We start from the raw sequence: 13,196 nt of genomic DNA, 5'->3' as shown, positions 1-13,196 counted from the left end.
CCTAGCCTGCCCCCAGTAGTATACAGCCTGCCGCCTAGTAGTATACAGCCACCCCAGCCTGCCCCCAGTAGTATACAGCGTGCCCCCAGTAGTATATAGTCAGCCCAGAATTAAAAAAAAAGCAAAATACTTATATACTCACCCTCCAGTGGCCCCAATGCACAGCGCTGCTCCCCCAATGTAATCGCGGCTCCTCTTCTGGCTTCCCGGCTCCTCTTCTTGCTTTAGCCCGTCTTGCTTTAGCCCGTCTTCTGTCTTCTTTAACATCGTGCTGGGCGCCGCCATTGCTCTCTCCCTGGCGGCAGGCGCTTAGTATAACGGTGCGCTGCGCATCGGGGCCACCGGAGGGTGAGTATATAAGTTTATTATTTTTTTAGTCAATTTTAGTCAGTATTGACTCATGTACAAGCCGAGGGGACGTTTTTCAGCACATTTTTTGTGCTGAAAAACTCGGCTTATACACGAGTATATACGGTACCATATTTTTGTGACTATAAGACGTATTTTTTAACAAGAAAAAATCTTGCTAAAAAGTGCCTGCGTTTTATAGACCGAATGTCATGAGGATCCAGCACTGCCAGACCCTCGTGACCGCTGTAAGAGAGATTGGGTGATGCCCTGATATAGAACTGTTCCCAGAGAGGAGAGCCTCTGCACTGCTATCTCCTCTCCCGGGTGTTCTACAGGGCCTCTGGTGATGTCACATGCTTCTTACTTCACCACATACTGCCGAGAATGGGGACATGCTGCCCCGGGACAGGGTAAGAAGAAGTGGAAGAGGGAAATAGGGGAAGGGTGGAAGTGTATGTGGTGAGGTTCTGTGTGTATAGCTGAGCTGTGTGTGTAACTGTATGGATGATGCAGTGCTTTGTGTGTAACTGTATGGATGATGCAGAGCTGTGTTTGTAACTGTATGGATGATGCAGTGCTGTGTGTGTAACTGTACGGATGTAGCAAAGCTGTGTGTGTAACTGTATGAATGTAGCAGCGCTGTGTGTGTAACTGTATGGATAGACCAGATCTGTGTGTGCTGTGCTTTAGTGCGACCAACAGCGATATTTTAATTGGTTTAAAATATATTTTTTGGAAGCCTTAATCCGGGGTGCGTCCTATAGTAATAAGCGTCTTATAGTTCTAAAAATATGGTAATTAATAAACATTTCTTTGATAATTCTACAAGCAGTTAAACAATCTCTTTTTTGCTTGTATGAAGAATCCTGTCAGAAGATTTGGTTTTCTCTTTCTCATTATTTCTATGTGGATATTTGCTGCTCACACTTGTCTGTTCCTCTTCCTTAGTAGAGTAAACTCTCTTCTAGAGCTGAGCGAGCACTAAAATGCTCGAGTGCTCGTTGCTCGAGACAAACTTTTCCCGATGCTCGAGTGTTCGTATCGAATAACGAACCCCATTGAAGTCAATGAGAGACTCGAGCATTTTTCACTGAAAAACACATTGAAAGAACACTAAAGAAGAACACATTGCAGATGTTTTCACTGAAAGAACACATTGAAAGAACACAGTGAAGAACACATTGCAGATGTTTCTGTACATCTGCTAACTTATCGGAAGACACGCGTGCCGAGCGGTGTTCTTCACAATAGTATGTGAAGAACAATATGTATGAAGAACATCTGCAATGTGTTCTTCACACATATTGTTCTTCACATACTGTTGTGAAAAACACCTTTCGGCATGCGTGTCTTCGGATAAGTTAGCAGATGTACGCGAACATCTGCAATGTGTTCTTCATTGTGTTCTTTCAATGTGTTCTTCACTTAAATGATCCTGTGTTCACTGCGTTTACTGTTTTCATTGTATTCTTCACTGTGTTATTCTTCAATGCTCGATCTCGAGCGGGAGAAATACTCGTCCGAGCAACGAGCCGTTTCGAGTATGCTAATACTCGAACGAGCATCAAGCTCGAACGAGTATACTCGCTCATCTCTACTGTCTTCCCATTCGCCTCTTGACGTTTTTCTTCTAATCCTCTCTAACATTTACTTCAAGAGTACAGTCTTTCCCGTCTCTTTCAAAACTACCTCACCTATCCTCTTTTCTCACTTCTCTTCACATTTGACACTTTCACACATAACAAGCATAGCATAACAAGCTAAGCTTGGTTGTGCTCAAATACAATAAATAGGGGCGATTTATCAGGATTTGTACGCCATTTTTTTGTAAACCCTAAACTGATCTGCTTATTATATGCCGATGCACAGATTGTCAGCTATGATAAATTCCTCCCAATGAATAGTATACAGAGAGGAATAAAACCAACAAACAGATTCATAGAGGCAACATACATGTATGAAACATGCAAAGTACACAATAAAACAAAACAGATTAGAAAAAGCAATACTGTTAAAAGGAAATCTACCATTTGTTGTCATGCATTGTGAACCAAACATACCTTGAGAATGCTGTAGCTACACTGATGCAGAAACATCTTGTTTAATCACTGAAAATCAATTATAAAATTTAGGAGTTTGGGAAAGCTGGGATGCAGGCTGCCGTTCATAAACACATTACATGGATCTTCCTGAACTGTCCAGACAGGACTAATCAACCTGAGCTGGATGACTTATACAAAGCAGCTGTGGGATGGTGCAGCGATTGATTAATTCTGCCTGTCAGGGAGAACACAGTGATTACAGCGTTCTCTAAAGCACTGCATAATTAGGGTAAGAGGGGAAGCACCGAGGCAGCCACAAGAGAGACAGAGCCTCATTATCATAATTTTACAATAGTTTTTTTTTAGAAAAACAACTCAGGGATTAAACAAGATATGTTTCTGCATAAGTGTAGCTACAGATTTCTAAAGGTATGTTTGGTTCATAATGCATGAAAACAAATGGTAGATTTCCTTTAAAATGGAGGGACTCTACCCCCTTATAGGCATGTCACTTACATGACTATAAGTTTACTTTACATGTTCTGTCCAAGAATAGAGACAAATGGGATTTCTTTTTAAGTTCTGGTACAGTGTTCGGGTGCGTCCTGCCCCCATTCTAAAGCCCAGCTTATGCAATTGTTGAGGCATTTGGACAATTGGCCCATCGGTACAGAAAGTAATCACTCTTTGTTTCATTGCACCCAATTGGTAAATTATAAAGATTCTTTTCTGCTCATTAATGTAAACACCCTATCTAGACAGAAAAAAACAACAACAGAAATGTAGATATTTTTGCTAATTTATTAAACAAGAAAAACTGAAATATCACATGGTCATAAGTATTTAGTCCCTTTGCTCAGTATTGAGTAGAAGCAGCTTTGGAGCTAGTACAGCAATGAGACTTCTTGGGAATGATGCAACAAGTTTTTCACAACTGGATTTGGGGATCCTCTTCCTCTTCATTGCAGATCCTCTCCAGTTCCCTCAGGTTGGATATTGAACAATGATGGACAGCCATTTTCAAGTCTCTTCAGAGATGCTCAATTGGGTTTAGGTTGGGGTGGATTTCATATGTCTTGCACTGAGGAGAGAGTTTTGTCAGCATACTACGACTTTTGGAGGCTGCAATGATAGTTGACTTTGTGGAACTTTCTCCCATTTCCCTACTGCATATCTGAAGATCAGCCACAGTGATCTTCAAGTTTTTCTTTACATCTATCACCAAGGCTCTTATCCCACAATTGCTTAGTTTAGCTGGGTGGCCAGGTCAGGGAAGAGTTGTGGTCAACCAAAACTTCTTCCATTTAAGGATTATGGAGGCCAACGTGCTCTAGAGTACTGTGAGTGCTGCATAAATTATTTTGTAACCTTGGCCAGATCTGTTCCTTCTGTCTCAGAGCTCCATGGGCAGTTCCTTAGATCTTATGATTCTCATGTGCTCTGACATGCATTGTGAGCTGTGAGGTCTTATATAGGCAGGTATGTGCCTTATCTAATCAAGTCCAATCAATTTAATTAAACACAGCTGGACTCCAATGAAGGAGTAACCATCTCAAGGAGGATCAGAAGGAACTGTACAGCATGTGAGTTAAATATGAATGTCACAACAAAGGGTCAGAATATGTATGACCATGTTCAGTTTTTACTGTTTAATTAATTACAGTAGCAAAAAGATCTACATTTCTGTCAAAATCTACATTAATGAGCAAAAACAAAGAACTTTTTTGATCTTACCAAACGGCTCTAATGAAACAAAGAGTGAAATTAAGAGTTAGTAAAGCAGTCTGAATCCTTTCCGTACCCACTGTACTTTTCTAAAGTTTTGCTAGATCTACAATTAAATTTTTGGATAGTAATTGGATCAGAAGAGAAAAGAGTAATTCAAAGGATTCAATGCTATTTAGTTTACTTATAGTACTGAACCATCCTATAGAGTGTAGAAATAGCAGCAAAGCTCACTGTATACAAATATGTGGTGAATTCTGGTACTAACTTATAGAATGCATATACTAAGGGAAGGAATAAAATAAATATTATTTTTCTAAAATGTTGTAATTAGCAAAAATACGGTACTTAAAAAACTTGCACTGCTAAAAAAATTATACTTTATAGTTTCCCAAGACAGTCCAGTATGTGCTGGTCACAAAATGAGATAAACGTTGGCTGACAACTTTTTATCTCCCCCAAATCCCCCCATTCATATGTATGTATTAATCTAGGGATGAGGCTACATGGCTTCTTCTGCCCATATGGTCTTCTATGCTGCTGCAGATGCAGGACAACCCGTCCATTGTTTCAGGCTGTGGCAGCTGGGCCATGGAGGGCAGTTGTAGTCAGCTGCACAGGCCAGTAGGTATTATCTTATATCATGTTTACAGAGAGCTTGTGCCAATGCTTAGCTGAGGGTCACTGACTTTTGGCAGCATTGCTTCCTGTCTTGTGCTACATGTTGCTGTATGGTGCTAATCCATATGTTTAGATAAGGCCAATCTGGCATGAGATCCTGTGTGTGCTGACATAATGTCCTGTCATTGCAGCTTTCTATGTTTTGTCTATTAATACAGATAGATATGACCATTATTATCCATAATTTACACATATATTAAGTATTATTGTCTACAATGCTTCTTCGTTCCTATCAGATGTCACGGGATAGATGCTGTAGGATGGTTTCCATTCACAGAAAATCATAGCAGCTAAGTCTTAGTGTTCATACACCGGTATTAAATATTCTAGAATTTCCAGATTCTAGAGAAGCCGAAAAAGTTAATGAATATTAATGTCAAATGTCCCATATAAAAGCTGGACCACGCTCACTGTGTGGTTTCACCCTACAATGGCCCTCTTAACCCATTTTGACTATGTTGAGCTTTAGTAGTCTGTTCATTGTAACAACCAGTGAAAAGACATCACTGAGGGGCTCTGGAACCTACCACCAGAGCCCCTCATCCCCCTTAGCAAAATTTTAAAAGTTGATTTTAGAAAAAAGGAGACCATTGATAACAAATATAAGAAGACTACCACAGTCCTGGTGCCTGGATCTAAGAGTAAGTGGCCCTGGTTTATCATGATGGATTTTGAGGGTATATTTTTTTTCCTGTGGCAACTAACATACAGTCAATAATTGGAGCAAAACACTCATGTCCAAAAAGAACAGCACAGTGGGTAGAGTGACCATGCCAACAGGTCTGGGCATGTGTTATCATAGACATGTAGTCCCACATTAAGCTATAAGTCTGGCACAAATACGCTCGCTAGTTTTAGAAAATTAAAAACCATTTAAATTAAAGTTTGCAAAAAGTTTTTAAACTGCCCTTTCAAAGGTTCGCATACAGTGGGTCAAATTTACTTACCCGGTCCTGTTGCGTTGTCCGACGAGGATTTGGGTCTGCCGCGATTCACTAAGGTCATGCATCCAATTTCCTGCATGTGTTGCTTCTGCGCTGAGATCCGCCGCAGTTCATCTTCTTCTTCCAGGTGCATGTGAGTGCTTGATCTTGCAACACAATTCAGTTTGTAAATTCTGCGGTTTGTCCGAATCCGTCGGGTTGTCTGACGGCCACGCCCCCCGATATCTGGAGCATACAAGCAGGCACCCATGTGCCACAATCCGATCGCGTGCGCCAAAAACCCGGGGCAATTTGGCGCAAAATGGAAATATTCAGGGAACCAGACGGAATCACGGTCCGCGGACCCTTAGTAAATGAGGCCCAGTATGTCACCAACCTTCCTGCTAGCAGGCACCCTCCACATTTCCATTCTCAAAACTGTTTTGTGCACAACTCAATAAGGTGAGCAATACTACTTCAGTAACATACACAATACGATATGATACAACTTTATTGGGGTAAAATTATTTTGCTCCGGCGATTGTTACACAGTTAGAGACAAATACATAAATACTTTGAGAGGCGCGATCTTACATGTGACTATTTCCTCGGTTGCACACAAACATAGTTACAGGACATTGCAATATAGCACAATACAGGCTACATGACCACATTACACATGGGGAAGCAATTACGGTACAAATATATACCAGTCACAATAACAAATAGACACAGACTAGAGAGACATGTGTAGGGGTTATTACAGTAGGGGTGCCGGTGTGGCGCTAACCAGTACTGATGGTATTGGTTTGGTTTGGCAGAAGACGCACTGTCCGTAGATCCACTTTTGCCAAGTACTGGCGATTAAGCTGCCTGGTTGTGGCTGCCACTGGAGCCTTGGTTCAGCGTCCTCCTGACTTGCGGTAATGCTCTGGTTGTGATCACTTACATTTCAGTTGCTCCGATGAAGCTACTACTAGTGCACTTGGATGCCAGGATCCAGGATATATACACAGAACCAGATGGTTTTACATAACCAGTCCTGGTTATAGTCCATTTCAATATAGCTGATGGTTTGGTTACCTCATGTTGACGGACAGGACTTTCAGAAAATTGGACTCTCGCGAAATTTATGGCCTTTCCTAAAAATTCTTATATGGAGTATTCAGAAATGAAATAAGTATCACAACATATGTTTATGGATTCCAAGAAACAAAGGCCAATTTTCTTTCCAAATGAATAAAATAGGCAAATGGAAAAAAGGACTATGATGTAACAATTAAATAGTGTAGACAGGACATGATTTGAGGTGGGAAATTACCCTATTTTCCTATTTAATGCAAACAGTTTTCCCAAATAGAGATCGTCGCCCCCATCAATCTTTTTGAGGGGTCTTAGCACATGGGCTGTCCCTGTGGCTTCTTACAGTAGAGGCCTTATTTCCCCAATCAGTGGGCATCAGTGGTCATCAGCCATGTTGTAGTCTCTTTGTTCACATTTGTCCCCACTCCTACCCATCATACATATAGTAGCAGCTTTGCCACAGTCACGTAACAATGCCACCAAATTGTGAACCTGGAAAGCCCCTTCAGAGATGACATTTCCTTATGTTTTTTCGATGCTTAGGATGTGCTTAAACAGTGAGAGGCTTCTTTCAATATTTTCAGCTGTTTTCTTGTGAAGGGTCCTCGACATTTGGGTTATTTGGGGTTTCCCAGAGATGTATGCATGTCTGAGAGAATTATACAAAGACGTAACCCAAACATAAATCAAACCACAGAGGTACAACAAATTATTCATCGCTTTCATAGGAAGAAAATTCTTGTGTTTTTGGCGTCAGGGGTTTTGTGTCAAGTGGTTTGAAGAGGATTATAGATGAATAAGCACTTCTGCAGATGGTAATGATACGTCTCTCTGAAGCACACATATTTCAAAGAAGATCCAGCAAACTATTTGAATGACAACACGCACCTGGGTTACTGAAGCGTTGCGGATAACGTCGCCAAGCCTGAGGCTCGACGCTATTTATTTCTAGTTATCAGAACAATGCCATTGTTAATTGAATTGATATCTGGTATGCTTTTGTTGTCAGGCTGGTGAGCAGATGTGTGTTATGTATATGTATTATATTAAAAAAATCTCTGAAATTATAGCATTTAATAATGTTATGCAACCAAGAGCATATGATTGCTACTAAGGTGGTGTACTTTTTAATAAAAATTTAATTTTAACACCATACCTAATCTTTTTCCACAAAACTGAGTATTATCCCTGTTATGATAATAATAATTTTTTTATTTATATAGCACACACAGAGCTTGCAAAATTGGTCCCTGTCCTCAATGGGGCTCAAAGTCTAATCAACATACCAGCATGTTTTGGAGTGTGGGAGAAAACCGGAGGACCCGGAGGGAACCCTCAGAAACACGGACAGGACCTACAAACTCTTTGCAGAGGCTGACCCTGGGACTTGGACGAAGCAAGCCAGTGCTGCAAGGCTGTAGTGCTAACCAATAAGCTACCATGTTGTCCAGATGTTAACTTTTATCTGTTTACCTATAAAAGTAAAATGCAAATGAGCTTATAAGACTCACTTGAGACAGGTACGTCACTTCAGGTGTTCCTACCTTGTAATGCCCCCAGAACCACATTCTCTAAGCTAAAGAACCAAAGATAAAGTTGGCAATGCAAGCTGCAGATTAAAGGAAATTTAACATCAAAATCCATCATGATAAACACTCACTCATGGATCCAGGCACCATGACTGTGATAATCTTCTTATATTTGTTATCCATGGCCTCCTTCCTTCTAAAATCAACCATTAAAATTATGATGATAAGTCTGAAAGGCTACTGGAGTTCCCAGAACCCCTCTGTGCTGTAGCTTCACAGGCTGTTACCTGTTTCCATTATTGTTTGGAATATTACAAGAAGCTACTCAACACATTAGGCTTCTGTATATCATTAGGAGTGTCAAAATTACCAGAATGAGGGGTCACACTCCTGATTTTGGTCTATAACCTACTAGAATGGCCTGTCTGAGTATGCATACATTTTAAGAATCCCTAAAGTGAAATGGTTCTATCACCCCAAGAAAATATTAATTATTTTCACTGGATTAACAGTGGGTACAGAAAGTATTCAAGCCCCTTTAAATGTTTCACTCTTTGTTGCATTGCAGACCCACTGCTGTAAAACTCATATTTAACTCACATGCTGTCCATTACTTTCTGATCCTCCTTGAGGTGGTTCTACTCCTTCATTGGAGTCCAGCTGTATTTAATTAAACTGATTGAACTTGATTATAAAAGGTACACACCTGTCTATATAAGACCTCACAGCTCACAGTACATGTCAGGGCACATGAGAATCATGAGGTCTAAGGAACTGCCCAAAGAGCTCATAGACAGAGCTCATCTGGCAAGGCACAGATCTGGCCAAGGTTGCCAAAAGAATTTCTGAGGTACTCAAGGTTCCTAAGAGCACAGTGGCCTCCATAATCCTTAAATGGAAAAGGTTTGGGATGACCACAACTCTTCCGCGACCTGGCCATCCAGCCAAACTAAGCAATCATGGGAGAAGAGCTTTGGTGAGAGAGGTAAAGAATAATCCCAAGATCACTGTGGCTGAGCTCCAGCGATGCAGTAGAGACATGGGAGAAAGTTCCACAAAGTCACCTATCACTGCAACCCTCCACCAGTCAGGGCTTTATGGCAGAGTCTGCCAACAGAAGCCTCTCCTCAGTGCATGACATGTGAAAGCCGCATACAGCTTGCAACAGAACACATGAAGGTCTCCCAGACTATGGCAAATAAGATTCTCTGGTCTGATGAGATGAAGATTGAACTTTTTTGGTGTTAATTCTAAGCAGTAAGTGTGTAGAAAGACCAGGCACTGCTCATCACCTGGCAAATACAGTCTCAACAGTGACACATGGTAGCAGCATCATGCTATGGGGGTGTTTTTCATGAATGCAGCACCAAGACATTGGGGGATATTTATACTTATAGCTAGCACTTGTGATTATTTTTCCCTATGTGCCACCTTCATGCAAGGGGGGCATGGAGGGGTGTGAAGCCAGCTGTGTCAGAGTATTGGCTAAAAGATATGAAAGCAGGGGTTTCTAAACTACTTTGTGACCATTCCTGACTGGCCTAGCCAGAGACCTGACCTAAACCCAGTTGAGCATAAGCTTAATATCCCATGCCGTGTACTGGGAAGCAGGAAAAAAATTCTGAATGCAGTGAAAATGATGAAAAAACACATTTGCCCCATTTCTTGTGGGCTTGGATTTTATGGCTTTCACTGTGAACCCCACATGACATGTCTACTTCCTTTATTGGGTCAGTACGATCACGGGGATACCAAATTTGTATAGGTTTTATAATGTTTTCATACATTTACAAAAATTAAAACCCCCTGTATATAAAAAAAAAAATCTTCATTCGTCTTCTGGCGCTAATAATTTTTTCATACTTCGGTGTACAGATCTGTGGGTGGTGTCATTTTTTGCAACTTTTGATGATGTTTTCAATGCTTTTTAGGACTGTACAACCTTTTGATCACTTTTTATTGAATTTTTTATATTTTTCAAAATGGCAAAAAAAAGCCATTTTCGACTTTGGGCGCTATTTTCCGTTACAGTCATTTTCAGATGCAGCGATACCTAATGTGTTTATGATTTTTACTGTTTATTTATATGACTTCTAGGGAAAGGGGGGGGGGGTGATTTTTTTTTTACTTTTTTTATTCATTTATTTTTTACTATTTTTCAGACTCCCTAGGGTACTTTAACCCTAGGTTGTCTGATAGATCCTACCATATACTGCCATACTACAGTATGACAGTATGACATTATATTTTGATCTTTGTGTGACCTGAGGCTGTCATGGCAATAGATCGCGGCTCCCTGATTTTGTCATGGGGAGCGACATTTGGAGCCAACATGGCGGAGCCCATGCACCGCCGCCTCGTAACTCGTAACTGTAACTGCCAAGCTCAGTGCGTTATGCTGTAACTAGCAAGCAGTGCACCCTTGTTGGAATAAAGTTTAATTCAAAGCAACAACTGCAATTTTTGCCTTTTTTTGTGCCATCCTTGAGTCGGATCCTGTAGTTCAGTGGTGGCGAACCTATGGCACGGGTGCCAGAGGTGGCACTCGGAGCCCATTGTGTGAGCACTCAGGCCATAGCCCCAATTTCACCAAACAGGACCACATCCACCAAATCTTCCTGCAGTCCTAAGCAACTTAAGGGATGCTGCTCTCCGTGCTATTTTAAAGCAACACTTCACTGGCTGCAGGAGAAGTAAGAAGGTGTTGACTGAACTGCATTGTCTTTGGAGGTTCTCCTGCTGGACCCACCATTCTTCCTGGAAAGAAGCTACAATGATGGTCTGAATTTGCCCACCGTCTTTCAACTGTATTGGTGACCTCAGGAGAGCCAATACAATTGAATGATGTTGAAGAACAGGTAGCAATAAGTTACTGCTTGAAATGCCATGTTGGCACTTTATGGTAAATAAGTGGATTTTGGTTGTAGTTTGGGCACTTGGTCTCTGAAAGGTTCGCCATCACTGCTGAAGTTGGTGAACTAGTCCTGTCACATGCTTCTGTACTCTGTTGGTAATTACTTCATGTGACTTGTGCGGGACAGAAAGGACTTCAGGTAACTGGAGGGAAATGGATATATTGGATAAAATTTGCATTGGAAGTTTGCCTGGCACATACCACAAATTAACACGACATAACATAGAGTGAAAGCAGCAATACTTCATTTATATTTATAATATCTAATATCCTATATAATAGGCCAATATACCAACATTGTATGATTTCAGATTCTTGTCACTTGCCACAGCTTTAAACAGCGTTAGCACGTGTTAAGGGAGACAGTGTGTACAAAAGTGCCAGTGTTAACAGCTGGCAGTGGGGTGGTAAAGAAGTGCTGCGAGCACGTGAAGAAAAGCACAACGTCTATAATTGGATTAAATATATTGGCAACTCGGCCATTCTTTGTATTCATTTCATTGGCTTAATACAGCACACCCTCCAAGTATAGATCTCCGAAATCTGCCCCTTTGTCTTTAGCTTTTACGCTTATTTTCATTTTCCCCCTTTTTTCCCCCACCAACCGTTGGTCTTTTGTCTGCCTCCCTTCATGCCTGTCCTCTTTTTTACTTCTTGACTGTTGCCCCTCTTGTTGGTACCCCCTTGTGTCTTTCTCCTGTTATCCATCACCCTTGTTTTGCATGGCCTCCCTTTGTCCAAATTAGAACAGCTAAACAGGCTGTTTTGTCAGTTACAAGGAAGGTGGAAGAGACAAACAGCCTTGTGCTGGGGTCCCGGGCCCTTATGTTCACTCGTGATTGTTAATCCAGCTGCTGCTACTCCACGGCCATGTGCTGTGCTCTAATAATACGGGATAAGCTCTTACACCATACAGATGTAGAAGAGCTGAAGATGTCATTTAACCGTTTCGTTCCTGCTCTCCTAGTTCGGATATAGCAGACCTGTTACACCTGCAATCCCATAAAAGCAGTTCACATATACATATATCGCTCATATGAAATTCTTTTCTGCTACATCTGTAACAGTCAACGCAACATATGTAGCAGAACTTTCCATCTAACCTGTCGTTTTCCATCCACAGGCTATAGTACTAGTCTTGCAAAATCTGGAGAACTAAATATTGGAGAAAAGTGCTAAAGGGTTAAAATGTTTGTACACTAGAATATTACTATGATAATATCCCTGCATTATGCGTGCATACTTATTATCTGTGACATCAATGTATTTGCAGTCATTAACCATTTACAACTTCTGTTTATCTACTATTCTTTGGGACATGCATAGAGTCTCACATTACTTTGTGCAAAACCTTTTCTTATGACTGAACAAGGTTTATTGTTATTTTCATTGTGACATCACTGACTGCTTAATTCCCATACTTTGAGATCATTATTCCACATAGAAACTGTCAGCTGTCTTACTTACAAATGGTCAAACCCATGACTGACCTCCTGGAGCCGTTTCCAGCATGGCCTTCATCCTGGGCATGGCATGTTTTGTACCTAGAGGCTCTCGAAAAGTAGCCACCCTTGTGGAGCCCTGACTCAACCTGGGGGAGTGGGTCCTTCCAGTAGTGAACCAGAGGGCAGGATCCCAAGAAGAGTCTGGCAGGCCTATTTATGAAAATCTGGGCGAGGGAGGAACTGATCCCCTGAGCCAAGTCAGGACTCCAGGGGAGCATCTACTCTTGAAAGGCTCCTGGTCTTAGCAGAAATTCTGCTGCAACTGGGACATGGTGGCAAACCATGCCAGGAGGTCTCTAGTAGGTTTTATAAGGCTTCCATTACCTCCTGGTCCAACTACAGAGCATATTTTTCTTGCCAAGACCATGCATGCTTACGGTCCCTGAAAATGTGGTCAGAGAAATTAAATTCCATAGCGTGAGTGGGAGTTTGTGGAATTCCTA

Source organism: Engystomops pustulosus, chromosome 6 (assembly GCF_040894005.1).
Source record: "Engystomops pustulosus chromosome 6, aEngPut4.maternal, whole genome shotgun sequence".
NCBI lineage: Eukaryota > Metazoa > Chordata > Amphibia > Anura > Leptodactylidae > Engystomops > Engystomops pustulosus.
This window is presented reverse-complemented; position numbering follows the sequence as displayed.